This window comes from Callospermophilus lateralis, unplaced genomic scaffold (genome assembly GCF_048772815.1).
Source record: "Callospermophilus lateralis isolate mCalLat2 unplaced genomic scaffold, mCalLat2.hap1 Scaffold_63, whole genome shotgun sequence".
NCBI classification, from domain to species: domain Eukaryota; kingdom Metazoa; phylum Chordata; class Mammalia; order Rodentia; family Sciuridae; genus Callospermophilus; species Callospermophilus lateralis.
In genome coordinates this window covers 17,815,300-17,843,111 of record NW_027514713.1, presented here as the reverse complement: position 1 = coordinate 17,843,111, position 27,812 = coordinate 17,815,300, and the positions used below count along the sequence as shown (strand labels likewise).

The 27,812-nt window shown below is 49.6% G+C and overlaps 3 pseudogenes; 2 read left to right on the top strand and 1 right to left on the bottom strand.

Annotated features, from left to right (window-relative positions):
• Window positions 1–3,502: 3,502 nt before the first annotated feature.
• Window positions 3,503–5,775, bottom strand: LOC143389643 (chemokine-like protein TAFA-3; annotated as a pseudogene).
• A 3,279-nt stretch (window positions 5,776–9,054) lies between these two features.
• On the top strand, window positions 9,055–18,883 carry LOC143389644 (protein phosphatase 1J-like; annotated as a pseudogene).
• Window positions 18,884–24,794: 5,911 nt separating this feature from the next.
• On the top strand, window positions 24,795–27,317 carry LOC143389549 (rho-related GTP-binding protein RhoC-like; annotated as a pseudogene).
• Window positions 27,318–27,812: the final 495 nt, after the last annotated feature.

Here is a 27,812-nt window from a genome sequence, read left to right as displayed (position 1 = left end):
AAGCAGTCTCCTCTGAGCAGGGGTGAGGGAGGCCAGGGAAGGTAGGAGAATGAGGTTGGCTGGTGCAGAGGCTGGCACTGGTTGGCTGATGATGAGCAGGGGCCTGGAGCTCTGTCCCTACCTCCTAGACACAGTCTTGAGGATGAGGAGAGAATGGAGGAGCCCACATTCTGGCCTCCAGAAGAGCTTTTATTGCCTGACTCTGCTAAAGTTGTCTCACTTGTAGTCTAAATAATTAACTTATCCATCCCTAAAGGGGCATTCAGAGAAAAACAAAACCCACCCCTGCCCTCAAGTTCAGGTTTCCATGCACCCAGGGCAGGCCAGGAGCCTGGGAAGCTATCCCAAGCTACAAACGTGGCCTGATTTCAGAGGTTCACTGGGGTTAGTGACCTTCTGAAAAAGGCCAAGAGTTGCTTTTTGTATTTGAGCTAAAATTTTTTGCAATTTTGAAAGTTTTTGTTTAAACCAAATGACACAAACAACAAAAACAAAGAATGTGCAACAGAGACTTCTGTGGTCTGCAAAGCCTAAGATATTTACTCTCCAACTCTTTCCAGGAATTGCATATCAACCTTTACTCCCTCCTCCAGGTCCTTTCACAGCCCTGAAGGAGGCAAGAATGGTTTAATCAGCTCCCTGATAACCCCACCGAAGAGCCCACTGTATGCAGAGATTATGGTTGTCAGAGCACTGATATTTACAGTCCAGCAAGAAGCTGGCACCATTGTTCACCCCATTAACAAAAAAGAAAGAAAAAGAAAAAATACACTAGGATGGGGTGAAGGAGACATCAGTCTTGATTCTACTGTATAAAGAGGTAGGCAGAGAGTGAAGAACTGAAACTAGTCCCAAATCATCTTATTTGCCTTCTTGAGGATCAGAAAGTGGCAACATCCCAGTTGGTTTCTGATGACACCCTACCCCTAATGCCCTGTTGATCCCCACCGTCACAGAGGCTGCATCCAAGATATCATATGGTGCCAGCTGACCCTCAGCCCTAGACAAAGGCTCCAGCCTACCACCTCAGCAGGTGACTTTGAAGGGACAGGACTTTGGCCAGCCATACACTCCTCCCAGACTTTTTCCTAGACCCAGAACCTCTGAGAGCATCACAGGCTAAAGACCATAAAAGACATGGGTCAGAGCAGGCAATGGGGATGTGGGGATGCCCCACTGCAAGTGGGCTGGGTGACCTCTGTGTTATCATGGAGTCTATTTGGAATTTGGGGGGCTTAGGGCAGAGTGGAGACAAAGTGACTCTACATCCTGGTGTGTGAAGATTCTGGGTTATTGCAGATAGGAGAACAGAAAACTTGGTCAAAATGTCTAGCATGTTCCAAGAAAAATGTTGCTACTGTCTAGCCAATGCTTTACAGGGTCAGGTGTAATAAGGAAAGTCTATGTTGGAATTCCAATGTCCACACTAGTGAAAGGCTACAGTCTTAGAGATTCAAAAGACCAGGCTGTGAGCTCATGGGATAATCATCTCAATCTCAGCACTCTGGGGCTCAGTTTCTTCTCTCTCTCTCTCTCTCTCTCTCTAATGCTGGGGATCAAACCCAGACCTCACATATGCTAGGCAAGTACTCTACCATTGAGTTACACCCACAGCTCTTTTTATTTTGAGATAGGGTCTTGCTAAATTTTCCAGGCTGTCCTCAAACTTGTGATCCTTCTGCCTCAGTCCCAGAGTTGCTGGGATTATTGGTATGCACCACCACATCCAGCTTTCTTATCTGTTACAATAAGCAAATGAACAGAAAGGTGAGGGGCTTGGATGAGGCTGATTCTAAGCACCTGCGCATTCCATACCCAACAAACAGCTCAAATATGCCATGACTGCACAGATGCTTTGCTGGAAAAGTTGTCACAATCATTGCTTTCCTTCCCTAAGTCAATCCAATCCCATCCAAATGTGAGATCACTGGCCTGGCATAAGGGAGAAAGCTTTCCTTCAACTTGTTAGCAGTTTACCAGGGAATCAGGATGCATGGAAAGGTGATGAGTGTGAATTCTCATCTTTGTGTCTTGTGATCAGGGAGTAGCCAAAGAGCTTCAAAAATTTTATCCCCAAATTCCTACCATGCCCACAGCAGGTGGTTCAGAAGTCATGGTGCCATAGACTCTCAATGACCCAAATTATCTGACTTCAATTCCCAAGCCTGACTGGATATTCCTTAAGGGCAGGAATTATGTCTTGACCTTCTTTGTCTCTAGCAGAGCACAGTTTTCTAGATATGTGGTTGGAGATCCTTCCATATCTGCTTAGCGAGTTGATTAAAATCAAGAGTGGTAATGCTGAATTTGACATGGAGCATGAGTCCAGGTGAGTGAATCTCTAAATTTGCTGGGTGATGACTGGATGCCATTCTTCAGTCCAAGGCTCAATCAAGCGTCTCCTGTCCAGGCTGTGATCCCTAAGACCTATGTGTGACCTAGACAACAAACAATAGAGAAAGGTAAGATGGATCCATTCCAGTGTGCAAGAGACTCTCCAGGATATGCAGGTCACAGTGCTGCTGGCCCCTGGCTCCTGAAGCAGGCCAGGCTGGGAAAGTTAGCCCAGGTGGACCATGCAAACATAAATCAGGCACACTTTACCCACTATTTGCTTCCAGGTCACTGTACAAATTGCAAGCACAGTATAGGCTTCATGGGCTACAAACCTAAACATATAATGTGTTGACAAATGTCACAAGCTCTGTGGTGGGTCTCACTCTCATCTAGGCTTAGGTATATTCAGAATGGCTGTCTCATTTCTCTGCCTACAGATAAGATGCTCTATATCTAGTCAAACTCCCTGCTCCATTTGTTCTGTGCTCTGGGAAAATGGTTGCTTTCTTCAAAACTATTGATGCTGCCTTTCCTTCTCTTCTTGTTTGTTTGCCTGTTTGATGTGTGTGGTGATGGGCATGGAATGTAGAAGGCAGTGCCTTGGCTAGCCCCGCAGTGTCACTAATCTGTACAAATGGTGATGACAAAGAGATGCAACTAATTAACTATGACACACATGGAATTGCTAACAACTTTGATAAAATTTTAATTACCCTTTGTTTCATGGGACAGGCAACAAACCATGAAAATAATAATCCTCTTGGGTGCTGTCACAGCATACAGAGCAATTTGACTAGAGGAAGGGAAGTATGATCTGTAAGGAGTTTAGAATTGTGGGAAAGGGGGGACAGTCCATGGAGAAGTGATGGGCAGAGTGGCTGCTATACCTGGAATTCAGGTAGGAGGAGAGACTCCTCCCTGAATTACCTAGATAGCTTCCCCAATTCCCCACTTTGTTTGTATAGACTTGATGTTTTCCAGAAGCAAACTCACTGTAGGCAAAGAAGAGAAATCAAGGCATTTGGACCATCAAAAAATCTGCCAGAAAGACACTCCTGGATTTCTGACCCAGAGCCCTAACGCCAGTCCCCAGAGTCTGACTGTACATGTAAGGACCACCTGGGGATGCAGTGAGTATCTCACTGCTCACAGATACCACCTTGGGTCATACCATCCTGAATCCCAAGGGCTCCTGTGCCCCCTTGGCTGCCCCAGGTGAAAAGGGAAGAAGAGGAGTAGAATGAGGTGTCCACCTAGATACCTTAGTGGTTTTGACTTTGTGTCCACTGCTGCAGCTCCATCCCAACAGGTCTGGGAGCACCTTACACTCCTCCCCTGTCAGGCAGGGCTCCACCACCTCTGCAGGACAATGGAGGCTGTTGGGGCAAGAGGCAGGAGTGCAACTCTAAGCTCTCTGTGAGCACAGTCGGCAGTCAAGAGGGGGGGTCTACGAATGAGGTATATATTTTCACACACCCCTGGCATGGAGATCCGTGTTTCCCTTGTCTTCTGCCTACTCTGGGCTCCCCAGAGAGGCAGAAATGATGAGGTTTGGGGACATACCCCTACCAACTTTAATCCTATAGGTCCCAGCATCTCACCAAAGACATTGAGGGGGAAAGGAGGCAGTTGAAGTTGCCTCTGAGGCAACAATGTCATTGGCACAGAGGCACCAATCTTCAGCTTGGTGTGTGTGAGCAACTATGCATCATGTGCAGAGGTCCACAGACCAGGAGGGCACAAGCTGGCATGCATGTGATCATGCTGGGCATGGTTACTTGGATGCCACTTAAGCGTGAGAACAGAAGCCAGAGTTGGTAGGTGGGAAAGGGTGATGTGAAGGAACACACGTGTCCACATAAAGGCAGGGTTGAGAGTAGAGCATGTGGAAAAGGCTGGGGAGACAACAGTAGGTGAAGAGCCCATGTCTGAAAGGCTGTGTGTGGCAGATAGCCTAAAGTATGAGGGAACGTGTCTGTCGGTGTGGGCTGGGCAGTTAGGGACAGCACACAACAAGAGCTTTCCTTGTTTACGACACAGAGATAGTCATATCTGCCCTCCTGTCCCCCAGAGGGTGCCCCATCATTTGAGACTCTGATCATGAAAGCCATGAGATGGGTATGAAATTGGATCCCCAGCAGATGGCAAGGCCCAACCAGACCTCCTTATCTCTCTGCTCAGAGTCCTCCTGACCAGGGCCTAGCTTCTCACTCACCATCCACACAGGAGGGCTTTGCCCACATAGTGCCAGCCACCTGGCCGGAAAAGCAGGAGCATTTTACGGTCTGGGAGTGCTCCTCAATGCGGTTCCTATTGCAGCAGTGGTGAGAAGCAATCACCTCACAGGTGCCCTGCTTTACAAGGACTGATGGGGCCAGCCACATCAGATCAGGTCCCCAGCCCAGGCCTCCAGCCCTGCTCCCCTCTCACCCACCTGCTGGTCCTTGAGCCCCTTCTACATGCTAGGGAGAAGGCCTTTCCTTCCTTCCTTTCTTGTTTGTGTGTGTTGGCCAGGAAGTACTAGGGATTGAGCCCAGAAGCCCTCTACCACTGAGCCTCACCCCCAGCCCTTTATATTTTATTGGGAAACCAGGTCTCGCTAAGTTGCTAAGGCTGGCTTCAACTTGCCTCAGCCTCAGAAGTCACTGGGATTACACGTGCGAACCACTACATCTGGCAGGGGGAAGGTTATTTAAGAAATTTCCAGGGCTTTGGTTTTAGCTCACTGATGGACCACATGCCCATCAGCATCAAGTCCTGGGTTTGATCCCCAGCATCACACACAGAAAAATCCAATGGCAGGGGAGAAAGAAGCAGATGAAATCTTCCTGTTCCTCCCCAGTGAAGCCGCACTCATCACCCTTTGGCAGACCCTGGGTCTGAGCAGAAGAAAGCTGAAGTCCCGCACCAGGTCTTGCCCTGACCTCCCTGCTTTCTCAGGGTGAGGATAAGGGCCCCAGGGCTTACAGTGCGTGGGGAGGATCATCTGCTTATATAGGCTTTAGCAATCCCAGAAGGAAAACCCCAGAATTAGGCCAGGAGGCTAGACTTAAGCCCCCACCTGAGGGCCTCTCTCTCTGCAGAACACCTTCTGGCCTGGAAGGGACAGAGAACAGTGTGTCTGCCCAGGCATCCTCCTGGTGGGGATAGCAGAAGGGAGCAGTTGCCTGGGTGATAAACAGAGGAGGAGTCAGAACTCTGAAATCTATGGATTTTACTTTGCCTCTGAGATCTGCTCGCTGTGTGGAACAGGGTGGGGTGTTATGCAGTTTTCCAGGTGTGCTGGAAAACCTCCTTCCCAGTCCCTGCCACCTCCCCCTAACCTGTGGCAGTTGGATGCTGTGAGGAAGCAGAGGCCAGGAGGGTCCACAGCCACATCAGGCACAGTGCCAGCAGCCAGTGGCCTGCATTCCAGTTTTGCAGGGCCCTTTCATTCATCGTGTGGAGAGAAGGGCACACTTGGCATAGCTCCAGGCAGGAGGGGCTCTCCTAGTGCCCAACCCCAGTTGCTTCTCTGTGCTATGCCATCTGGGAGGCAAGGGTGGGTAAGATGCTCACCTTGTCCCCAGGCAGCTCGAAGCCTGGCACAAAGGAAGCAATGGATGCCACAGAGAACAGAGGAGCAAGAAGGGAGAACCTGAGGAGGAAGTGACATTTAAAAGGGGTCTTAGAGCTGGACACAGTGGCACACTTGTAATCCCAGCTGCTTGCAAGTCTGAGGCAAGAGGATCCAGAGTTCAGAGCCAGCCTCAGCAAAAAGCAAGGCGCTAAGCAACTCAGTGAGACCCTGTCTCTAAATGAAATACAAATTAGGGCTGGGGATGTGGTTCAGTGTTTGAGTGCCCCTGAGTTCAATCCCTGGTATCCCCCCAAAATTAAAAAAAAAATGGGCTGTGGTGTGAGAGGAACAATCATGCTAACTCCCATTTTTTTTTCAGTTCTTAACCCAGGAATGCTCTTGAATTTTTCATGACTATTCCAAAGAGTAGGATAGTTATTACCTATTTTATAGATGAGCAAACGGAAACTCAAAAAGTCTGGACACAACCCAAACAGCCACCAGTGAAGGACTGGCTAAATGCATTGAAGAGAATCTGGGCAGTCTCTTCCAAACAGCTGTGTAAACACAATGGAAAATGCTTTATATAATGATGCATGCAGTGATCTCCAATGATAATCCACAGTTAAGAGGGGGCAGCAACATGTGGGACCATGTGCATAAAATGTGTAAAAGAAAGGGATTATTTTTGCTGCTTGAATAGGCATAAACTAGATCTGGAGCCACATGTGGTGGTCTGTACCTGTAAATCTCAGCAATTCTGGAGGCTGAGGCAGGATTGCAAGTTGGAGGTCAGCCAGGGCAATTTAGTGAGAGCTTGTCTCAGAATACAATAAAAAGGGCATGCACTTCAGAGGCCAGATAAGTCTGGCTGAAGATTCCTTAAATGGTGTGTCCTGAAGTGTCCTGTTAGTAGGTTCTATACCAGGCTCTGCATGTCATTGATGTAGGATCCATATTTTAATACTGTTCCTAACATTGCATTTAATAGCAAGATGTCTTTGACTTGATTTTATTCTTTGTAATTCTAGGAACGAGATTTTAGTTTAGCCATTACTGATATTTTTAAAAAAGGGATATGATTTCTTGCACAGCACTTCAAAAGAGAAACAAGCTTCGGTTCTCAATGCTGACCTTTCTTTTTCAGGTACAAGTTTTCTAGCTCAGACAACTGAGAAAAACTATAGACCATTCTTGAGGAATTGGTTACACATTGTTTTTCTATATTGCAGGCAGATTGGGTTGTGATGGTGGTGTGCAGGCAGATACAGGATCTGATAGCCTGGGATGTTCTCTACTAAAATGTTACTTTGTATCAGAAAGTTTTAGTACAACAAAATAAAGGACAATTTCAGAAATAATAATTAAAAATAAAAAGTGCCAAGGAAGTAGCTGGCAATAGAGTAGCCCTGAGTTCAATCACTAATAACACACACACACACACAAGCACACACACACACACACACACACACACACACACACACACAAAACACCAAACCAAACAAAACCAAACCTCACCAAACAAAAATGTCAAAAAATTAGCTATGGAAAAAACAGGAATAACATTTTTTTTTTGCCATTTAGAAGGAAAAGTGGTTGGCTGAGAAAGAAGACGACTTATTTTTCTACCAATTTCTTTTTTACTCCCTATTTATTTTTTCCTTTTTTGTACCAGGGATTGGACCTAGGAATACTTAACCATTGAGCCACATCCCCTGCCCCACCATTTATATCTATTGTTTGTTTGTTTGTTTGTTTTGAGAAAGGGTCTTGCTAAATTGCTTAAGGCCTTGTTAAATTGCTGAGGATGACCTCGAACTTGCATCTTCCTGCCTCAGGGAGTTGCTGGGATAACAGGTGTGCACCACTATACCCGGCTCTTTTTCATTTTATGAGTTTCAAACCTGGGGAATGTAATGGCCATTTAATTTAAACAATATTTAAATTTAAAAATGAAAAGAAAGCTAATGGAAGTCAGATGATTTGCCAAGGTCAGGCAGCATGGGGGTGGCAGGCGCCAGAACCCAGCAATCTTCCCTATGCCCACCTTGCTTCTGAGCCAAACTCTCTTCCCCTTTCCTTATCCTCCTCCATCCTTGGTGGTTCAAACTCCCAAATCTGTTCCAGAGAGAGGGCTAGAAATGGAGGGAATTCCATCTGGGAAGTAGAGGTATACAAAGGCTGAGAGCTGCCCAGCCAGATGGGGCAAAAGCAGTCTCAGGAGGCATCAGAGTCTCAAGCTCAGGGATAGACCCGGGTCACTACCTCTGTTGCTCACCTAGCCCCTTGGGTCACTGTTGACCTCCCTCAAGTGCCAGCACAATTCTGAGAGTATCAGGGATCAAACAAATGCCAGGACCCAGGTGCTCTCTTAGAATAAAATGCCCGATCTCTGCCCACCCCTCACACTTCATATCTTCAACTGTTTCTTAACTTACCTTTTGTTTGGATCTTTTAGATTCAGTCTGCTCATCTGCTGGTCTCAGACTCACTCCACCTGGACAAGTAGGAAAGATTTCAGTGAGCTGTGAGGTCCAGAGGGAGCCCAGGCCCTGGTCTGGTAGGGTAAAGGAAAGCTTGGGAGAAGGCAAGGGGGTGGGCTGGCTGGAGTCCAGTTCTGAAGCTGTTCTAGGCAGGGGATGAGTCTCTTCTTCTAGCTTGGGAATGACCCTTACAGAGTCAGCATGAGCTTGGGACCATTGTCAGGGAGCTTCAATGTCACAGGAGTGAAGCAGCGTTGGGAGGAGTCTAAGAATCAGCACTGTCATCTCTCTGATCTTGGAACAGAGCTGAGGATCAGGGGAGGGTTCTAAGCAGAATCTGCCAGATAGATTCCTGCTGGGAGAGACCTCTGGGGAGGATTTCCGAGCCCTGAATCCTCTTTGCCTCTACCACCAATGTCCCATGGCACTTGCTTCCTGGACTTATATACAGTTGGCTCAATTCTGCCACTGTCACCCTCTTTCACCCCACAGAGCCAGAATGGGGGTACAGCAGGTCTCTGAACTGCAGGCCACAGCTCCCCAACACCTTCTCCTAAGTACTCCTTCTTTTTCAGCCTCCTAAATAGGCAGAAGTGAAACACAGGATGGTGAGGCCCTGGAAGGAAGAGAACACTGCCTTCTAGCTCCCAGCAACAAGGGTCCTACAAAGGGGGAATGAAGGTGTTCAAAGGAAGTGATGGCAATATCCTGGGGATAGGTAAGCTCCCACCTGTCTGGATGTATCTCTTTCCTGAATTGGTCTCTCCTCTCTCCACCGCTATCAGGAAACCTCATTTCAACTATTAGAAATGCAACTTCTCCCAGGTGAGGGGTGCTGGGGATTGAACCCAGGGCCTCAGGAATGCTAGACAAGGGCTCTACTTCTTAGCTACATGCTCAGCCTGTCTCAGGTGATCTTGTCTCTGAGCTTCCAGACCCTTCAGTTCCACTCACCTGGTCTCTCTTATGAACCCCAAGACTCATAAGATCTGGGGGAGGGGAGAGGATTGGGGCTAGAGGAAGCTGCAGAAAGCTCCTGAATTTTTTTCTTCAACTTCTATGCTCTACCTCAGTTTCTCAACCTGTTTCCCCCCTCATCCAAACCATGCTATAGTGAGACTGAGTGAGCAGCCTGCACACCAACAAGGAGTTGAAGACGTGAATCACAAGAAGCTCCAACCTTCCACAACCTACCCTCACCCACCCCCAGTGTCCATTCAGTCCTCCATAATTCTGAGCACTCTCACAGGGATCTACCTGCGCTACAGCAGTGCCCACTGTTTACCTGCTGGCCTGAGGTCCGCACTGCCTCTGAACCTGGGACCAAGACTCAGAAAGCAGACTACTGTCAGGTGCCTCCAGTTTGAATGCAGTCCAGTTCAGGGCTATGTCTGCGTCCCTCACCAAGTTGCTGCACCCCCAGGATGGCGAGGCTCTGACCAAACCCATATCACCCATGCAGCAGTGATGAGAGCTCTGGGCCTGGCTTCAATCAGTCGGATCCTCTCTGATCCTCTCGCCTGAAGGCCAGGGAGCATGCTGCGGCTGCTGCAGTCTAGGCTCAGGTGCCGCCCCACTCCTCCAGCCCTGCGCCAGCACCGCCGCTTCCTTCAGGGCAGTGTGGGGTGCTCGGCCAGGCTGGCGGGCGCAAAGGCTCAGGACAGGAGGAGGGAGGGAAGAACCACTGGCCCCTATGGATTTGGTCAGATAGGTAACCCTGAGGAAGTCCTCCAAAACCTGCAGGTCTCCTGACGCCTAGTTCTGTGGCACAGGGGAAGGAGATGATGCTCAGAGGTGAAGGGAAACAGCGGGATGGGGGTGGCGGTGGGGTGCTGGAAGTGAGGATTCATTGCCTGGACCTGCAAGGTGTCTTTGAGCATTGAAGATTCCAGAACTGCATTGTCCAGTTGGGTAGTCGCTAGCTGCATTTTATTTAAATTTAAATCTAAACTCATTAAAACTTTACTTAGCACTCAAATGATATTTAAAGTGTCCAGTAGCCACAAGAAACTAGGAACAAGTGTATTGGGCAAAGCAGATATAGAACATTCCCATGGTTGCAGAAAGTTGTTCCATGTCCTCCTCCTACTAGGGCTTGATTAAGGGGCCTTCTACTAGAGTTACATCCCTGATCCTTTTTATTTTGAAAGGAGGTCTTTTTTTGAAGGGGATATATATGTGTGTGTGTGTGTGTGTGTGTGTGTGTGTGTGTGTATGTGTGTATATATATATATACATACATACACACATACCCCTATGGATGATGGGTGTGAGTCTTAACTTGGGAACCAAATTCTGGGACCCAGTGTCTGCATCAGAGAAAAATTGTAATATAAATTTCCACTGTAGATTTATTTATTTAGGTACTGGAGATTGGACCTAGGGGTGCTTTACCACTGAGATACATTCCCCAGTCCTTTTTAATATTTTTTTTTGAGACAGGGTCTCACTAAGTTGCTTAGGGCCTTGTTAAATGGCTGGGGATGGCCTCCAACTTGCCATTTTCCTTCCAAGCCCCTGGGATTATAGGCATGCACCACTCTGCCTGGCAATTGTATAATTCTTTTTAAGGTTATATTTTGCATGTGAAAAGTACTAGGAAAATAAAGGGCACAGAGGTTCTGTGAGTTTTTCTCTTCATAGGAGGGACATACCTCTTACTGTAATAGGGCTCTGGGGTTGGGGTAATATGGAAGAAAAAGGCAAGGATGAAGAAATGGTAAGCAAACTATCCCTGAAACACCAAATAATAAAAATACTAGGCCCTGAACCCCTGCATGTGGACTGTTAAAAAGGGGCCTGGCTTGAGGCTCTCCAGTCCCCCTTTATGGCTAGACATTATCAGTCTGAACTAAGGAAAACATCCCACAGATTTGCTTCTTCCCAGCCTGCCACCTTTCTCCTCTCACCTTCTGCCACCTTGGCATGGGTAGGGGTAACGACCACGTTACCAGGTCTGGGGCAGTCTGAAGATGGAGGAGGTGTGATGATGTCAGGAATGGGTGGGTGGCTCAGGGAGATGAAATTCTTATGGTCTGGGTAGGCTGGGGTGCTGTTCAACAGCCCACAGATGCTGCCAACTTCCCTGGGGATCATCTGGTACAGAAGCAAGGGGTCTCCAGGCCCTAACTCTTTGGCCTATTTTTGCAGCCACTCCATAGATGCTGAGAAGAGCAGGGAATAAGGAGCTGTGTGACACTGAGAAGTGATAAGTAAACTATCCCAGAAACACTGAATAATAAAAATAGCCAGGAATCGTATTTTTCTTCAGTCTTTGAGCTGGCAGTGATGTTATGTCATTTATCAGAGAGCTGGTTCCCATTTTTCTAAAACAGGAGAGGATCACCCATAACAAGCAGCAGCGTGTTCTTTATCCCAGTCTTTGCTGGTCTGTGGGGTCTGATGTTTTTTCCCTCTTGTGACTTCATTTGCTCTGGCTTTCTGCCAAAATCTCGGGCATAATTACAGAAAATCCATACACCTGAGTGACTTTTGTAGGCCAGGAAAGCCAACCCTTCTGGGAGCACAGTTTAGCCTGGGGTACAGAGTATGCTATTGTCAGGAAGCACTCAGTGGACAGAGCCGAGAGGTAGGGTCCCTATAATGAACTTGATTCTAGTGGCCCATGATGGCTAGCCCAACTTGCATTAGGGCACAGAGACCTTGACCTCATTTGAACTGTGTGTTGGGTGGGCATACCTGGGACCTAAAATGATCTATTCTCTGATACCGTGTTTAGGAATAGAGCTCTTCCCAGGTCAGGTCAGTACCACCTTCCCCCAGGAGGCAGAAAGCAGAAAGAATAAGCATCCCACCTGGTACTTGGTCTAGTTTCAGTCCTGGAGCAAGTGGGCTTTTAATCCACCAAGGCAGGAGTTTAACCTGGCCTCTGTCTCCCCCTGGCGAAAGAGAACTTGCCCAGCATTCCAGGATTCCCCAGCCTCTGAGCAAAGAGGAGAAAGGCAGAGGAGGAACCTCATTCCTCTAACTGCTGTCATCTTCTTCCTAACTCTCCCTCCCTGATTTAGAGAAATCAACTTGATTCTCAAGTCAGAACCGGGTTTTGGTATCAGGAGACTGATGTGGTTATGAATCTCTCAATGGCCATATGATCTCTTCTGACACGTCATATTAAATGACAGGTACTTCCAGTCCCGTCTCATTTGTAAAATGGGAGTGATAAATTGGTGTATAGAGTGTGCTTTGTAAAAGGCCTACTGCCCAGTAGGTCTTCTATAAATGGTATTTATTTATTATATTACGTTGTTATCCTTATTAACTGATGAGAAGTCTAAATCTGAGTGTACAGGGAAGGTTCTGAAAAAGTAAGTGGGGTAGGAGTGGCAACCGCTCTCCCACACGTGGAAGTGGCCTTCAGAGATAACAGTAGCATAAAGAGTCCAGGAATTTACCACGCCTCTCTGATCCAAGGTGGTCAGCTGTGACCTGCATGGTTACCATTGCCTCCACTCTGCACCAGCTGGCTGCTCTCGCTCTCACTCCAGTATCTCCAGAGGTGTTGTCACACCAGCTGTTTCACACCCAGCGGCCCCGAAGCGTCTGTTTCGCTCTGAGGTCATCAGCTTCGTTGCCCTGAAGGCAGCCTGACCACCCTGAACCAGGAGCGGGGAGACCACCTCCACCACCCTCGTCACAATAAGGAAGGTCTAATTGATGTCTCTCCTACAGCACGACTGAAGTAAAATTTCCTTCTCTCAGATCTTTCCCACAACAAACCCTTCTCCCTCTGAGAAACTGCTGCAGGACGAAGCCAGAATGAGGTGGAGAAGAGATCGGGAGCCAGTGGGGCGATTCCCTGGGTGGCCTACAGCTAGGGGAAGTTCTGCCTGGAACAGCCCCAACCCGGCGGGGAGCCAATGGCCTCAAAGGACCAACAGGGGTAAGCACCGCCCACGCCGAGCTCTAGGGGCAGGGCCTAGGCCGTGGCCAAGAAGCACATTGCTAAACCTGGTGCGCTCGGCAGTGGCGCACCTGGTGAGCTCTAGGGGTGCTTCACCTCCGCGCACCAAATCCCCAGACCTGCCCAGCACGACCTCGGCGCCACCGGCCGCCGCTCTAGAAACGCCCAAGAGCCCTCCAGCGAGGCCAGGGAGCGAAAGCGGGGCATCAGCGAAGACGGTAGAGGCTCCAGCGAGCTTCTCCAGACCGACCTATCTGCAGCTGAGTCCCAGGGGGGCTGCTATGCGCCGAGGACCAGGCAGGCCGGGCTGTGCAAACCCTCCAGACAGGGGCTGCAGCCTTCCCTGGAGCACTGGCAACACCGAGTGAGCGCCCCCCCCCCCGCACCCAAATCTGGATGGGACTACCATTTCTCCCCAACTCTGCATCCCCGCTCCAGGGATGCGACCCCCTCCATGCCGCGCTTGGAGCCATGAACCCCCCTTTCCCAGGACCTTTGCTATCCTCTGGGCTTCGGGCACCACCCACTCCGGGCCCTCTCTTCAATTGGGTGCTGCCTGAGTCACCTTCCTCAGGACCTTGTAACTCGTTGATCACCCTCATTCTCTCCCCTCAAAACCCCGTTGTCTCCCAGAGCTGGGGGGTGGGGGATAGGGGCCTCTGCCAAAGATGAGTTGGCCAGTTCCTAATCGCGGCTTGGCAGTTTAAAGGCTAAGGGACTGCCAAGGTGGAGGCGGTTGTTCAAAAAGGAGCGGAGTTCCTTCCAACCAGGGGATAGTGGTTGGAAAGACTATCAGCAGCTTCCCAGCCCTAGAGCCCCAGTTCCCTGTCCCTCTTACCGTTCCCCTCCCCCTCCACACCCAGAAATAGCCTGACACCAGAAGGCCACCGGCTCCCAGGGTGGGGGAGGGGACAGCCCACTGCGGTGGGAGGGTACCCTTTGGACTGCATTCTCCAGGTGGACCTATTGGTGCAGCAGATCAAGGAAATAGACCCCTTGATCAGGACGGCAGGCATGCTCCTACGCTACATGGATTTTTTAATGTATCTACCAGAAAACCTAACCCTGAGGGAGTTGGGGATACTGAGATTGCTGAGAAAGGTGGCTGGTGGTCTCATGGCCCCAACATCACCTCTTTTAACTTCCTACAAGGGAGAAGTTTGTGGTTAAGTGGCTCCTTCCCAGTCCAGGTGGGCCTATACTCTTACTCTACTTTCAATTCCTCTTTCCGGATCTGGGCTGAAGCACTTCCTCACTGCCAAACAGGCAGAAACTTTTGCTGGGTAGTTTTAGGGTGAGGGTGAGTGGGCCCATCAGTTTTGGATTGCTGGGGACAAAGTACTGGGAGAACTGATTGAGGTTGGAGGTGGAATGTAGGGTCTTGGTGAACAGAGAAGTAAAGCTTCTTACCCTCATCTTGGCTACTCCAGCAGAACCCCTGAGGGAGCCGCTTTTGCCACTTAAGGGGGGATCTGAGGCAGGCAGGTACTACTGTCTACCTTTCTATGAAGTAGGGCCTGCCACCAAGACAGTATTCCTCATCAGTTCTACCTGCTCCTTTTCTCTCTGGCCTGAATCTCAGGTGGCTGTGACCTTTCTCAGCTTGGCCAGCCGACAGGGGAGGATGTGTATATGTCTAAGGTAGGGGTTATTCCAGGACCTCATCTGGTGTCCAACCTGATGTGGTCACTCTGGCCTGGCAGGGTCATCAATGCTAGAAAGAACCTGCACAATGAGGACCAGGCTTGCTGTGAAGTGGTGTATGTGGAAGGATGGAGGAGTGTTACAGGGGCCCCTAGGGAGCCTAGCTAAAGCCCAGTAAGACCTCACCCCTTCTCTTAGCCTCCAGAGACACAGACACTCATCCTAAGGGATATCAGGCATCTGGTTTTATTTCTGAGACTGCCTCCTAACTCACTAGCTTTCTGTGTTTGCCACAGAACCCTTATGTGGCATTGAATCATTAAGTCCTGCCATGTCAGATGATTGTTTACTTTTCTACTTCTACACATTTTTGCATCTTTTATCCTTAGAATTTGGCTTTTTTGAGGCTCTCCTTTCTTTTGACACATAGTGTGCCCTGGGTGAATAAGTGAATAAATCTAATTTGCCTGTAATGCCAACCTCTCTGATATTTATTGGATGCCTACAGTCTTTTTCTTTTCCCTATACTATACTATACACACACACACACACACACACACTCACACATACACACACACACACACACACACACACACAGACACAGATTTACTCACCTTCAACTTTTCCCCCCACCAGGGACTCTGCTTCTATTATTGGGGCCTGTTTGATGGACATGCCTGTGGTGGAGCTGCGAAATGGCCTCATGGCTCCTGCATCGCCACATCCGGGAGCAACTAAAGGACCTAGTAGAAATACTTCAAGACCCCTCACCACCTCCCCTCTGCCTCCCATGCACCTCAGGGACCCCAGGTTGCTCTGATTCTACTCACTTGATTGGTCCTCAGTCTTGCCGGTCTTCACAGAAGGAAGTGACTCATGAAAGCCTGGTGGTAGGGGCCATTGAGAATGCCTTCCAGCTCATGGTGAGTGGGAGGCCTGGGCCAAAGGCTGGCTAGGCAGACACTCTGGCCAACTGTGTGACAGTCAGGTGGCCTTAGGGACTGACCCTGAGAACCTACAACATCATTGAGAGCCAGAGCAGAGTTTGGTTCTGAGGGGAGACAAAAGGGATAGTGTTTCACAATTTTTCAGTTGTGGTCTGGCTGTGCCAGATGATTTCTGCAGATGGGAGTGGGGAGGGTGGCCCAGTGTCTGCAAAGTCTTCTTTTACTCTCCTCCCTCTTAACCCTTACTCACTTGGCAGGATGAGCAGATGGCTTGGGAGCGGGAGTGTCATGGCCACCAAGTAGAGGGGGGCTGCTATGCACTGGTTGTGGTGTACCTGCTAGGCAAGGTGTATGTGGCCACTGCAGGTGACAGCAGGTATGGAGGAGAAGGGCTTTAAAAGTGGCTACAAGGGACCATACTCTCTAGGATGGGGGGATAGAAGAGTGAGGTGGTGGGGTTCAAAGTCAAATATTGGACTTGGCATGGTGGCACATGCCTGTAATCCCAGAAACTCAGGAGGCTGAGGTAGGAGGATCACAAGCTCAAAATCAACCTCAGTACTTTAGTGAGACCCTATATTAAACTGGGTCTCAAAATAAAATCAAAAGGGCTGGGGATGTAGCTCAGTGCTAAAGCTGCCCTGGGTTCAATCCCCAGTACTTTAAAAAAAATAAAATATACTATTTAAAGAAACCCCAAAGATTGAAGGAGCTTGGAGGACCATAGATATAAAGAAAGGCCTGATATATCCACAAGGAGAGAAAAGATGGAGTCCTGGATAAGGGATCCTAAGTGGAAGGCCTGGTCCCTCTGGAATTATCCATGAAGGGGGCTGAGGAGAGCCAGGTCTTTTCTGTCTCTGGGCAGGGCCATCATTGTCTGGAATGGTGAAATCATTCCAATGTTCCGGGAGTTTACCCCGGAGACTGAGCACCAGCGTCTTCAGCTGCTTTTAAGTAGGAACCAAACTTCCTACCCCCATTGTTTACTGGTTCTTGTGCCTCTCTGCACTCTTGTCCCTGAGAACACCCCCCCAACCCTACTCTCTCTCTCTCTCTGTCTCACACACCACCACCACCACCACCACCAGCAAACACAGAACACTCCCTACTGGGAGCTTCTTGGGAAGGTGGCTGTGTGGGCTGTTGAGTGCAGGGCTGAGCCCAGGGGATAATGCTACAGGAAGGAGCCTGAGCTGGCTTGGAGCACCCACTGTGGCCCCAGCTGAGGAAGGAAGTAAAATCATAGGTGGGGGAGGGAACAGAAAAGGCCCCTGGGCTCTGGAACTGGACTGCCTGGATACTGAATCCTGGTTTGTTGTTCTCTGCTAATTATGTGACCTTTGGCAATTCCTTAACCTCTGTGTGCAGTTATAGTTCCTGACCCATGGGTTGTTTTGAAGAGTAACTGAGTTAATATGTGTATCAGAATAGTGTGTAGCATGTGGAACTATACTTAAAGGTCTGCTATAATAAATAACATCTAGCCAATACAGTGTGGCACACCTGTGATTCCTGCAACTTGGGAGCCCGAGGCAGGAAGAGCATAAGTTCAAAGACAGCCTCAAAAAATTAGCAAGACCCTGTCTCAGAATAAAAATTAAAAAGGGCTGGGGATGCAGCTCAGTGGTAAAGCACCCCTCAGTTTAATCCCCATTACTGCAAAAGAAGAAAAAAATAACATAATCTATATATTGTACCAGGGTATGCTGTGAGTGTAACACCCTCTGGCCCTTTGCTCTGTTTGGCCATTCTCAACCCCAGGGCTTCCTGAAACCAGAGCTGCTGGGTGGTGAATTCACCCACCTTGAGTTCCCCTGCAGAGCTCAGCCCAAGGAGCCCGGGCAGAGGATGCTGTACTGGGACCAGAACATGACTGGCTGGTAACACTTCCCTCAGAGCTGGGTCGTTCCCATGGCAACCCAACCAGTCCCTCACCAGTAGCAAGATGGAAGCTGAAGGCTGGCCCACACTGGGAGTTGGGGAATGGGGCCCTTCTAAGGGTTTGTGTGCTTGTATGCAGCTCCTAGAAGAGAGGGGGCTTTGATGCCTAGGTGATACCTCTACTCCCCCCCCTCCCCATGGCTACAAAAAGATCGAGCTGGAGGACCTCAGGTTTCCTCTGGTCTGTGGGGAGGGCAAAAAGGTAAACTCCACAGTAGAGGTGGGAGAGGGCAGGAGGACCCACCACAATTTGTCTAGGGAGGTGGAGGTTCTACCTGAGGGTAGGTGTGGGAGGGCTGTGTGGTTTCAGAGAGCCTGGCAGCGGACTAAATAGCAGTCCCCCTCAATGTTTCCTGCAGGCCCAAGTGATGGCCACTATTGGGGTAACCCGGGGATTGGGAGACTACAACCTTAATGTCTGCAGATCCACCCTGCCCATCAAGCCTTTCTTCTCCTTCTTCCCTGAGGTGAGCTGTATGGGGGCCTCCTTAACTATACCTTCCCTCCTCTGTGGGTCTCAAGCTGGCTTTCATTCAGGGTCCTATTATCCCCAAGCTCCCTGTCCAGCAAACCCCACACCTCAATCCTCCCTATACTCTTTCCCCACCAGGTTCGAGTGTATAACCTGACACAGAATGAGCACTGCCCAGATGATGTGCTAGTCCTAGGAACAGATGGCCTATGGGATGTCACCAATGATTGTGAGGTAGCTGCCACTGTGGACAGGGTGCTGTTGGTCTATGAACCCAATGACCCCAGTAGGTAGGGGTTCCATGGCATGATGGTAAGGGGATGGCACTGGCAAAGGAAAGGGCAAAGGGAAGCAATGCTTGGTGACCTCATGTGGGCCTCTGTGTCTATTTTTCCATATACATGAATGTGCACATGTGCTCCTGGCAGGTATACAGCTCTGGCCCAAGCTCTGGTCCTGGGGGCCCAGGGCACCCCCTGGGACTGTGGCTGGCATCTCCCTAACAACAAGCTGGGTTCTGGGAATGACATCTCGGTCTTTGTCATCCCTCTGGGAGGGCCGGGCAGTTACTCCTGAGGGGCTCAGCCCAACACTCCCACCACCATCTAGCCTCTCCATGCTTACCCCTCTCTCAGCCCAAATTCTGCAGTTGCCTCCCTTTAGTGGCAGTTTAACCAAAAAAGGGATATCAACTAGACCCAGAATTACAGCTGGTGGATAAAGGTGTGTGTCTTTATTTGCTTTGATTAGAAACTAAAAGTTAAGGAAAAGTTATGTGCCATGGTGGAAAGGACATCAGAACAGCCCAAAAAATGATTTTTTTCCAGGTTCTTCTTTCTGCCCTCTCCTCTCCTAAATCCACTCACTTGCCCTGAGTGTTCTCAGACACTTCTGTAGCTTCATCCATCTGCTGATGTTTCTTCCATGTTGGGGTCTCTTCCCAAATCTTTCCTGAGCTTTAGATTCAAACATACCAGTCATCTCCCAAACATTTCCATGAAAGCCCACTGGCACTTCACCTCAACACATCTCAATCCACTATTTTCCCCATAGTATGTTTCTTCTCTTACTTCATCTTCTCAAAGGGCATCAGCTTGGCTGCTCAAATTAGAAATCTTGGAGTTGGCAACCCTTTAATTTCCTCTTCATCATGCTAATCAATAACTAATACCATCATGTGCTATATGATGACAATGAGCTGCATTTATGATGGTATACAACATATAGCCTTGGTGTGTAGTAGGCTATGCCTCCTCAGTTTGTGTAAGTACACTCTATGATGTTTACACAACAATAAAATTGCCTAATGATGCATTTCTTATATCCCCATAATTAAATGATGCATAACTGTATTGTTGAATATATACATTTATGTATCTGTGTGTGTGTGTGTGTGTGTGCCTTTTCCCACATATCTTCACTCCCACTGTCACCTCCTTAGTTTTTCATTATATTAGTTTCCTAACTCTAGCAGCTCCTTGCTGCACCTGAGCAAAATTCACAGTCAACTCTTGGGCATGGCATATAAGGACCTTCATGGTCTATCTCCTGTTTCCTTCTCCAGCCTCATCTTCTGTCACCTTCACTGTCTTCTGGGGAGTTCTCATGACTCTGCAGGCCTGCAGTAGCTTCAACTTGTTATTTAAAATATACACATCAACCTAATTTGAATACTTCATTTGTTCTTCAGGGCTGGGCATCCCACAGCTAATGCATTCTCTCCGCCCCCCAACAGCAAATGCCTCCTGTATGGCCGCCTGCAAGAGTTGTCCATAGGGAGTGGCAATTAAGAGCAAGGTCTCTAGAGTCCATTGGTTTGAATTCTAGGACCGGACCCAACATCAACTCTGCAATCTCTCTGAGCCCTCATTTGTTTTCTCAGTAAAATGGAGATAACACTACTAGGCCATCAGGTTATTGTGAGGACTGAAATACTTAACATACATAGAGTCAGGTTCCATAAGAGTTAGATATCTTGAGATTGTCTATATTCCTCATTTAGACTGTAAATTATTTGAAGGCATAAATCAATCTTCAGCACATAGCTCTCACTTCATACTGAGTGAACTATTGAGTGGATTAAGAGGCCTGGGGACCAAACTGGTCTTGAACTCAGTTTGCTCATTTACAAAATGTGTTGCCTATACTTCAGATCTTTAAAGTCTGTAAGACTTCTAACATGCATCCATTCGGCAAATATTTCTTGAAAACCGATCATGTGCCACACACTGTGCTAGACGAGGGGAGGGGAAGACTGGAGGAGCACGGTAGCCATCAGAAGACAGCACCAGCATTGTAGTCACACAGGCCTGACTGTATAAATTCTTGCTATCAGAAATCTCAAACATTTGCTAAGCTGGATCTTCAAACCTCAGTTTCCTTACAGGCAAAAAGTTATTGGTATACTTCCTCTGAAAGGATTGTGACAAGTATTTAAAAGGTTGAGTTATGTAGTTCCTAGAATACACAAGTCAATAAAATGTTGATAGATTTTCTCCTTCTTTGCCCACCTCCTCAGTCATTTTTACAAGGAAGATCTACATGTAGGTAAATACGGTATGTAACAAATCATAAGAGGCTAAGTGTCACTAATGGCACAATAATACAATAGGAATGGGAACTGTATTCCCGGTTGGGGATCCAGAAGCACTTCCAAGAGTACCCTTGGAGAAGTAGGTAGGAATTGGAATCAGGGAAATTCCAGGCAGTGGAAGGAAGGGAATACGAGGCAGAACGGTGGTCTTGGTCTGCAGGTCCCAGAAGGTCCCGGAGGACCTTCAGACTAGGGATGAAGTCAGGCTATGCTTGCTCCGCAAGGATTCTAGTGGCAGAGAGTGGTCTTCTGCACACACCACATCCCACTCCATCTCCCGCGCGGGCTCCCGGGTTTCCCTGTCCTGCCTCCCGCGACCGCCCAGGTGGGGCAGGAGCAGGTGCTGTTTGGCCGCGGGAGGGCACCAGCTGCCTTTCCTGAGGCCACCCCAAGCGCCTCTCAACTTTCCCGACGCCCATCTGCCCCTAGGGGCTGGAAGGCGGGGCAGAGGCTGAGTCCTCGGGGGTCCCACCCACTCCGGTCACCGCCCACTCCTCTGCAGTCCTGGCAGCTCGCGGACTCTCCTTCCAGCCTCTCCCCCAGCCCGGGACAGGAGCCCCCAATCCTCCAGCTGCAGCCAAGGCGACCTGTGGCCGCCTGGGGCTGGGGCTGGTGATGCGCCAAGGGCCGCCACCGGGCCGACCCTCCCCCTGCTGGCCCGCCCTCCCCACCCCGGCGCTGAAGGAGGGCGGGGCGGGCCCCCGGCCCCTAGGGTCTGTCTCAGACTCCAGCACCGGCCCGCGCACCTGGAGGCGATAGAGCGGAAGGTACTGGGGTCAGGGCAGGGGGAGAAGGGTGTCCCAGTTCCCGGGAGAACACTTTCCTCCTCTCCACTCGCCGGGAGCTCGGGCGGGGTCGGCGAGGGGGCTTTGGCCGGAGTGCGGACCGCGTTCCCTCCCCTTGGACGGGCTGCGCTGAGGTCAGGCCTGCTGGGCTCCTCCCTGGACTGCAGCGAGGGGCCCCAGGAGCGGCCTGGCAGGGGCTCTCTCCTGCTGAGGTCCAGAACAGAGCCCTTTCCCTTCCCTCCGGGCTTCCTTGAGTCTCCCCCGCGGAATAAGGGGGCTGCCTTGATCTCCCTCCGCGAGGGAACCCAGCCCAGAGGCCCTGGCTAGCCCCAGGCTGGATGGCCCAGCGCGGACCTGGCCTGGGGTGCTGGGCATGGGCTGGGAGTTCTCCCAGGCCCGGATGGTGGAATGGCTCTAATAAGGGCACAGTGTGACCCTTGGGGGCTGCCACTGCTCGGTGGAGGTTGGACGACGCTGCCATCGACAGTCCTTGGAGATTGCCTCGGGTAGGGGAGACCCGGAAGGATCCAGCCCGTGTGTGTTGGTGTGTTTGTTCATGTGAGTGTGTGAAGAAATCTACCCTCCACACTCCCCAGCTAGGCTAAAGATTTATTTTAGGGGTGTCGGCTGGGGAGTCCGGGGCACAGAGTTCTCTCAGTTCTGGCTTTAAAGTTGAGAAAGAGATGCCACTGAAGAGTGAGTCTTTCCCAAACTTCAGGGGAAGTGAGCCTGGTAGGAGGCCCACTGGATCTTCAGGAAAATCAAGAGAATGAGCTACATATCCACATATCTTGTCTCAGGGGAGGAGCCAGAAGTTCCAGGCTCCTCCATTCCAGCTCCACTTCAGTCTCTGCGTGGGGTTTGATTGCCCCTTTTAGGGTCAGTGGGGCAGTTCCTCTGTGGCAATCTCTCACAGGGAACTGTTGTTCATACCCTCTTGCCTTGGGCCTTGTGTCCTGGCCTGGCCCAAGGGCTGCTTGCTCTTCTGACCCAACCAGAGCCTGGAGGGAAAGTCTTCTGAGCTGTGGGTTTCTGGTCACTTAATTCTTGTCCTTGTCCTGAAGTCCTGGCCTCTGCCTCCCACCATCTGGTGCCAGTTGCCTTGCTGGGGGATGGCAGTGGTGCACTGTTGCCTAAGTGACTGGTAGATCAGTAGTGATTGCTCTCTATTCGCACTGCCTGGGTGGGAGTTAACCCAGTCCGTGTTTACACAGCTGAATGAGTTGAACTAATGGGAGTAGGTGGGGGAGTTGGAAGAAATCCTAGAGTCAGTCACCTAGGTAGACAGAGATGTGCTGGCAGGGCACATCTTCCCTGTCATTTGCGGAATCAGGAAGAGCCCCTTTGTGATCTGGAGAGTGGCTCCTATAAATTCTCAGTGACTCATATCCTCTTCCGCCACATCCCAGTTTTCTGAATGTGTAAGTGGAGGAGAGGGAGGGGCCACCTAGCATCCCACTGTAGAAGAGAAACAGCCTGGGGCTGGAGTATCCTGCTTCCTAAAAAGCAGACCCAGGCTATATAGTGTGAAGTGGTGGGATGCAGGAATTAGAAGAGCTCAGCCCAGCATGACAGGATGTGGGACTGAGGAAAACCTAGGTTTGAGGCAGAGATCAGGTTACTTACCATACCCTGTGCTCCCTGCCTAGTTGGTGCAGGCACTGGTCCTCATTTGTCATTTCTTTTGTGGCTCCTCCCAGCCCAGGCTCTAGCTCCCTCCCTCTTCCCAACAGCCTAGATTTCATTTCAGCTCCAGAGCCCACCCTCTCTTTCTCCCTGACTGCAGCGCTGGGGAATCTAGCTGGGTGGAGTTTGGCTACCCTCCCTGGGGAAGGAGGAAGTGAGGGGAGCTGTGAAGGTGTGATGAACTGCAGGTGTGATTAACTGCTCGTTCATGTGTGTTGGTGACGAGGGACACATGCTAACCCTGGGATGCTGACTCCTTGCCCTGAGTCACAGGGAGGGGTGGGCAGGGCATAAAAGTGAGCTGGATAGAGGGAGGAAGGGGCTGTTCCAGAGTGGGTAAAGGTGATTCCCCAGTGGATTATTCTGTCGCTCTGCTGTGGTGGATGAGTGACTCCCTATAGTGTAGTCATTGTCCCCTACTGAGGGCGGAGTAACCTAGTGTTGCCACCAGGCCCAGGAGGAAGTGGGGAGGAAGGCAGGCTGCCTGAATGTGAGTTGTGGGCACTGCCTGGACTGAACCTCCTTTGTGTGACTCCAGGCTTTGGGGACCTGGTGGGATGGGTCAGAGAAGCTGCTGGCTGCTGCCTCTGTCCTTTGTCTGGGTTTTCCTCCTCCTGCTCTTCTTTACACATCTGAGGTGACATGTAGAAAGGCAGAGACTCTGAAGGCATACATCCCTGCTTTGAGTGCTGTCCTTGACACTCTGATTATCTAACCCTCAGTGTTTTTCCTTGTTGGTCAAAATGGGAAGTGCACCATTCACCTAAAAAGCCACTGGAACCTGAGGGAAATAATTTTTGTCAAAATACCCAACAAAGAGAGGGCACCTGGGGGCTTTATAAATATTCCTTCTCTTACCTATCAGCCACCCAGTAAGTGGTTCTGCTAGTATCTGGTTTTGTACAGGGACTCCTTGTTTGTGACTAGGCAGGCATGACTCAAGCTGAGGGACAATCTGTTCTAGATTACACCTTAGCAATTATTAAACCTTAAATGTATCAAAATCTTGTTACAAATGAAGTCTGTCTCATGACTCCAATATGCAAAGCAGATAAAAGCTGGCTCTTTTGGAGGCATCCCTGAACACCTTGCTGAATGTTTCCCCTCAGTTGAGTGGACAACATTGAAAGTCATGTTTTCTGGTTCCCAAGTGGGTTCTTCCACCTCCCACTGCTATATTTTAACCCATTGGAGAAGACCTGTCCCTGCCCCAGAAATTAGGAATCTTAAACTCTATTTCCTACAGAGTTGGTGCTTGGCAAGAATGTGCCGACACAACCCCCTTTTCTGTTTTCTCTTTCTTTGCCCAGGTTTGTGAAGAGGTTTTGGAGGCCACAGAGCAGTTTCTGGACTACTATTTTTTTGTTTGTTTGTTTGTTTTTTCTCCCAAATCCCTAATGCCTCTTGTTTGCCAACCCCAGCCATGGCTGCAATAAAAAAGAAGCTGGTGGCTATGGGGGATGGAGCCTGTGGAAAGACCTGCCTCCTCATCGTCTTCAGCACAGATCAGTTTCCAGAGGTCTACTTCCCTACTGTCTTTGAGAACTATATTGCAGACATTGAGGTGGACAGCAAGCAGGTAAGGCCAAGAGCCCTTTTCTATCCTGCCTTAGAACCCTGTTCCTGGTCACGTAGTATGTCCTTCCTTACCACCCACTCACATCTTTGTTTTATTTTCCTGTGGGAACAAGTAAAATTTGAGAAATGAAACTGCTCTTTTAGAAAACCTGGATAGTCACATGTGGTGTTACATGCCCATCATGCCAGCTACTCAGGAGGCTGAAGCAGGAAGATTGATCACAAGTTTGAGGTCTGTGTAGGCAACTTATCTAGACCCTATCTAAAATAAAAAGAGCTGGAGTGTGGCTTATTGGTAGAATACTTGCCTAGCATGTGTGAGGCTCTGAGTTAATCCCCAGTATCCAAAGAAAACCTGGATATATCCTCTGGTTCTACCACATACTCACTTTGTAATCAGGGCCAAATCCCTTTGCTTCTGGGTTTAAACTCCCCACTGCCACAAAATGGTGATGATGGCATGACTTACCCCAAAGGAGTGTGAGAATTAAAGTGGTATTCATGATAGCGATTCATTTGAGATCACAAAAGTCAAACACATTTTAGTGATTTTTGTGGGAGAGGGATTACTAGGGGTTGAACCCAGCAGCACTTTGCCACTGAACTACATCCCCAGCCCTTTTTACTTTTTTAAACAAATTGAGACAGCATCTTGTTAAGTTGCCCAGGATGACCTTGAACTTTTCGATTCTTCTGCCTCAGCCTCCCTCATTACTGGTTTATAGGTATGCACCAGTATATCCAGTTTACATCTTAGATCATTTAAGAAAAACTCATCTGAGTTTGTTGTGACTGTGATTAATATGGTGCCTGGCACATAGAAGGACCAGTGGTTTGAGAGGATCTCTGGGTAGCATGTTGGGGACCTTGGGGTCAGCTATGCATTGCTCATTTGTCAGGTGGAGCTGGCTTTGTGGGACACAGCAGGGCAAGAAGACTATGACTGTCTGGCCCCTCTCCTATCCTGACACAGATGTCATCCTCATGTGCATCTCCATTTACAGCCCTGACAGCCTGGGTGAGGACTTTGAAGAGAGGAGGTGGAGACCCTTTGGAGTCAGCCATCTTCTGAGGCTATGGGGATGGAGTCACAAGGGCCACTCAGGCCCTGCTGGCTCCTTTGTTGTGGCATCTCCGGTGTTTGGAAGGGCTTGGGGGAGGATACGCTACAAGGCATGGAGTTTTGAGGTATGAAGGAGACCATCAGCCTCAGACTTCTATGGGAAGGAAGACCAGGGCTCACATGCTTAAGCTGAGGTACCTGTTGGGACATGTCTGTGCAGAAAACGTTCATGAGAAGTGGACTCCGGAGGTGAAGCACTTCTGCCCCAACATGCCCATCATCTTAGTGGGAAATAAGAAGGACTTGAGGCAAAATGAGCATACCAGGAGAGAGCTAGCTAAGATGAAGAAGGTGGGTGGGGCTACGTGATGGGGAACTTTGGGGAGGAAGGTGCCCTCTGAGGGGTTTCAGGCTGGGGCAGAAAGGAGCTCTCTCTCCAGCCAACTGTCCTGTGTTAAGCAGTGATAGTGATATCTACCTCTTTCTTTCCCATGTGTGTGCCCTGCTAAGAACCAGAAGAAACCTCAGTATCAAATCAGATGATCAGAGAATGAAGTGACTTGTCCAAGGTCACTTGGCATTTTCATTTATTCCAGTTTATTATTCTGTCTTTGGAATTGGGGCTACTAAGATGAATAAGGAAGTCCTTGTCCACGGGGAGACAGGTTATGTTTCACTTGGGGTATGCAGACTGCGCCATCAGGGTACCTGGGGAGGAAGGGCATCATCAATGGCTGAAGAAAGGCTTAGCGGGTGAGGGAGCTGGCTTATTCAGGGTCTCACTAAGCGGCCCACTGACCAGAGGAAGAGTTTATTACAGGAAGCTGCCAGGGTATGGAATAGAGACTATCTTAAGAGGATAATTATATAAGGCAAGGTTTTAAACTGGGACAGCAGGCAGAGGATGGGTTGGAGGGATGATGGAGAAGGTAGGTCATTTAGGAGGTAGCCGACACACATTCAGGCAAAACATGTGTACCATAGGGTCTGCGACTAGGTGGGAGAGGAGGGGCTAGTCTGGGAACAACTTTGAATGTAAACATGAGGTTTAGATACCTGCCTGGGGCAGCCAGGGCCTGGATGCTTTGTGGGCTCAGGGCTGGAGGAGTTACTATACTTATGGGTGATGAGGTGAGAGGTGCACCTAGCCACCAGCTTCCTCTGCCTTATCTTCTGTCTTCTCAGGATCCTGTTCGATCTGAGGAAGGCTGGAATATGGCAAATCATATCAGTGCCTTTGGCTACCTTGAGTGCTCCGCCAAAGCCAAGGAGGGAGTGCTGGAGGTTTTCGAGATGGCCACTTGAGCTGGCCTCCAGGTCTGCAACAATAAGTGCCAGAGGGGCTAGATCATTCTCTAAGATCCCCACGGCTCCTGATGCCCCTTTCCTTCACAGGGGCTTAGGGATCACCCACCCACACTTGAGCTCTACCCTTAGGACTCCATGCTGAAGGCTCCTTTTTCCAGTTCCCTCTTGCCCAGGACTGCATCGTTTCCCTAGCCCCCAGAGTGGTGGCGGGCCTGCCCTCCCTCCCTGTCCTCTGGGAGCTGGGCCTGTGCCATGCCTTTCTTGAGCAGTCCCTCTACCTGCTGCCTTGGTCCAGGGGTAGGGCTCTTGTTCCCTTTGGCCTTCCCCAGAGGATGGTCACACACCAGCACTTTATATACTTCTGGCTCAGAGGAGCATTTCTAAGCTTGGTGGATTGGAGTTTCTCCTTTGGGCAGGGGCCTTGTCTCTGACTGCACTTGTTGGGGGGCATGAATAAATGCCACAGGTTCCAACACATTTGTGGCAGCTTCC